The sequence below is a fragment of the Oryctolagus cuniculus genome, chromosome 1, assembly GCF_964237555.1.
Source record: "Oryctolagus cuniculus chromosome 1, mOryCun1.1, whole genome shotgun sequence".
NCBI classification, from domain to species: domain Eukaryota; kingdom Metazoa; phylum Chordata; class Mammalia; order Lagomorpha; family Leporidae; genus Oryctolagus; species Oryctolagus cuniculus.
Genome location: NC_091432.1, coordinates 208,820,273 through 208,824,317, shown reverse-complemented (window position 1 = coordinate 208,824,317; position 4,045 = coordinate 208,820,273). Strand labels below are relative to the sequence as shown.

General features: G+C 50.1%; 1 long non-coding RNA gene across 1 annotated transcript; it reads left to right on the top strand.

Annotated features, from left to right (window-relative positions):
* The first annotated feature begins 412 nt into the window (after positions 1–412).
* Positions 413–3,388, top strand: LOC103348445 (uncharacterized). Its single transcript, XR_007923491.2, has 3 exons — positions 413–1,338; positions 2,388–2,457; positions 2,541–3,388. It is a non-coding gene; the product is annotated as an uncharacterized lncRNA (long non-coding RNA).
* The last annotated feature ends 657 nt before the right edge of the window (positions 3,389–4,045 follow it).

The following is a 4,045-nucleotide window of genomic DNA, read 5'->3' as shown; positions in this document are numbered from 1 at the left end:
GACAACTGCTGTGTCTTGCTTAGTGCCTGAGCATTGAACTTCAACAACTCGTGGGCCTGTGGGGTGGCAGGGGCAGAACCTGGTCTTGAGCTTTGAGTTTCATCCCTCTAAAAGGGCGCACACAAATCACAGGTCTGCTGGTCTGTGTGATCCCAGCACAGCCTCCTTAAGTTTCAGCTTCCCATCTGCAGAAAGGAAACAGTAATACCGTCTAGCTCATAGGTTTCCAGTAAGAGTGGAATGAGTAATGCCTATGAGCCTTGCCTAGCGACACGTGCTACCTGTATCCTTTATTTCAACTCGGGCAAAACCCCACTTAGACTGAAGGAAACGGCCCTTTCTGATCACATGACTGCGCATGTCACATGAATTGTCTTAGCCTGTTTCCTTCCCCCAAAATAGGAGGTCAGTTGCCTCTTTCAAAGGGTTGTGGCAAACAGTAACAATGCATTGCTCCCAGCACTGTCCCAGGCACGCAAATGGCCCTCATTGAGTGGTTTTCTCCCCCGCACCGTGCCTGGACCTCATTTCTGCACTGAGGTTGGGGGGAACAAGAATTTTCCAAGTCTGTTCGATGCCCCCGCCCCAGTGCCTCAGGCCTTGGGCTCTGCCACTTGCACGGTTAGATGAAACGCAGACTTGGAGGACCTAGCTGCGGACCAGGCCCGCGCACGCGCGCCTCGCCGTCGCCCGGAGCAGCGTCTGCTAGTTACCTTTCACCCAGTTCACCGCGGCTCGCCGCGCGGGGTAACTCGAGGTCAGACGCCGCGCTCTGCGCGCCTGCGCACCGCTCTCTGCCCACCGGGGCTAGGTCCGGCGAGCGTTTATTTTTGTGGTTTCGGTTCCGCTCTGAACTGACGGGTGTGGGCTTTGCGGACGTGCTCCAACTTCTGGGCCGGGCGGGACTGGGCACAGTCGCAGGCCCCCTCGACTCTCCTGCGTGCGCCACGCCATCACCTTCCTTCTTCCCCCGGCCTGTGGGCCTCAGGCTCCCACCTCTCCCACTGCTGGCCTCCGTTCGGCTCTGCCCACATCCCCTGGAAAGGAGCGGGGCAGGGGTGGGGCGCAGAGCTCGGGGCTTGCACACGGAGCCCACGCGCGTGGGAAGGCCACGTGGGCTCAAACTTAACGCTCCCACTACTGCCAGGGAGGGGCCGCGCCTAACGACCGGGTTTCAAACCAGAGGCAGCATGTTTTCTGTTTGTTTCTTCTCTAACCAAGGCTGCCGCGCTCTCGGGGTTACTGCCGGGCACCGCGAGGCTGGGCGTGCGCCGGCAGCTGCGGCTTGCTCGCCTTCGGAAACCAGCCCCGCAGCAAGGCTTTGACCCTCCTGGCGAGGTCTGGGGTTCCCCACCACACTGCCCTCTGTGATGGCTTTCCGAAGGCCTGTTAGCAGCTTGGCTCCGGGGGTCTTCCCTCTCCTGGGGATCTGACTCCTGCCCAGTGTGTCTTTCCCCGGTTACCTCTCTCTAGGTCTGACCAGGCTCTGCCACCAACTGGGATGGTTTGGGACATGTCCCTTTCCCTTTCCAGGAGCAATGTTTTCAACTGTCGGTGCAGATAATCCTCAGTCCCTTTAGCGCTAAAGTCAGGTGACAAACCCTAAGAATTTTCCATTCCATAACGTCCTATCGCCTCCATTTCAGACAGGGCCTGTGGGGAATGCTACCAAGAGTTACCATCAAAGTTAGGAATTTATTCCGTAAGCGGACGTTCGGAGGTTTTCTAGGCTCCTTTGAGAGGTTGTGTAACTGAAGCTATTAACGTTTAAGGTTGGGTATGTTCGAGGATTAACTGACTTGAAGGCACCATCTCAAATTCTCTTGGACTTTCCCATTGCCAGAGCGCAGGGTATAAAGCAACCAGGTGGTGTGGATTCATTCTTAATGAAAGAAAGGTGTGAGTCACAGGAATGGGGTTCTATGCTTTCGCTTTATTATGAATAGATTTTTTTAAAAAAATATTTATTTATTTGAAAGGTAGAGTGGCAGAGGCAAAGAGAGAGGTCTTCCATCCACTGGTTCACTTGCCAAATGGCTGCAACTCCAGAGCTGGGCTGTCCCAAAGTCAGGAGCCAGAAGCTTCTTCTGGGTCTCCCACATAGATGCAGGGGCCCAAGGACTTGGGCCATCTTCTGCTGCTTTCCCAGGCCATAGCAGAGAGCTGGATGGGAAGTGGAGCAGCCAGGACTGGAACCGGCGCCCATAGGGGATGCTGGCACTGCAGGTGGTGGCTTTTACCTGCAGTGCTGGCCGCATGAATAGATTTTTAAGACTCATAGCTGATCAGTGTATCCCAGGAGGAAAAAAGTAAAGGCTGAATATAGAGAAGCAGTTCAGAGCAGTGTTAATCTGAGTGATCCTAAATGAGCCTATATATTTTAACAGGGATTGTTGTGGTATTCCGTACTTGGTTAAAAGGAATCTGCCAATGCCGTTTGAAAGAAATGGAAATAAGGTACCAACAAATACATTCCTACCTTATGTAATCCCCTTAATAATGCTTTAACTGAATACAAAATTATGGCTTCTGTTTTACAGAGGAAGGACCTGACACACTATAAAATTCAATAAATATGAGCTGTAATAATAATTATAAATGCCCATCCTCTCCCTGACCTCCAGATAAATATCTCTGCACCACCCAAAATCTCCCTACCCCCCATAAGCCCAGTTTTGGAAAGCTCCAAGCAGAAGGCCTTACCTAGCCTGTTTTTACTTCTTCCATAGGCAGGCTGTGTGACCTTGTGCTATAGACTCAACTCTCTCTGCCTGGGTTTCTTTCTCAGGTTGTATCCCTGGGATAAAGAATGGAAGTGGGTTGAGGGGGTCCTGCTCTCCTGTGTGGTGCTCAGATCCCACCTGCAAGGCTGGGTTCTGGTCTGAACACCATGTATGAAGACATGGACACTTCTGGGTGTTGTCCAAGATGAGCTGCCCTTGGCTTCTCTGACCTTTGCCACCGCTGTTGGAGACTTCGGATTCCTGAGGCTGTAGTGAAAGCTGGAGCGGAATGGCGTCAGTTTCCTGTTTCCCACTCCCATGAGTGAGAATGAGTTTAAATTTAATTTCTAAATTTCTGAAAAGTCATTAAGAAGGATCATTTTACATCTTTAGCAACACCTTTGATGGCAGAAGCAGTGGCCTGTATGAGTTCAGGTAGGTGTTTTAAATGGTTGTGGGCTGGACAGAACTTAATGGATTTGTCTGCATTGTGGAAAAAGAAGAGGACAAAGAATTTGGGTCTCAGGCTACTGGGAAGTGAAAGCTCAAGTACAGAAGATGCCTTGGTCTGGATGTGTGTGTCCTCCTAAAATTCCTGTGTTGAAACTTAATCCCCAGTGCAGTAGTAAATTAAGAGGTGGGGCCCTTAGAGGGAGGTTGTCGGTGATGGGATTAGTGCCCTTAGAAAGAGGCCTGGGAAACCCATTAGCCCTTTCTGCCCTGAGGCCACACGGGAGGCACTTTGTGTGACACAGGGAGTTCACAGCTGCTCTTGCCTTGGTCTTGGACCTCACAGACCCCAGAACTGTAAGCAATAAACTTCTGTAGTTTATAAATGACCCGTGCTTGGGCTCAGAGCCCAGGATGTAGATCTGGTCAAAGGCCTTATAAAAAAATGGGGAGATTGATGATGGATTTCAAATCGAGTTGTTGTATGCAGACTCTCCCTTTCCTGAGAGGTTCAGTAAAGGTTGCAACACGTGTGAATTCCTTGATTAGTTTTGTCCGTATTAATTAGAATAAATATCTAAGAGACACCATATGGAGAACAGCAAAAGAATCCCCAAACAGTATGTCTGAAGAAGCTGGTATTCAGAGCTTGAGCTCATCAAGAAGTATAAAGCACTCTGGGATTCAAAGAACTTGTGTGGAGATTGGTAGGCTTTCCATAATTCATAGAAAGGGAGGTCTAAACCACTTATCTCCATCTCAAGAGTCAACATCACTCCACTGACATCTGAATTTCAGATAAAGAACCGAACATAGAGCATGTACTTTAAAAAAAAAAAGATTTATTTATTTGAAAGTCGGTGTTACACAGA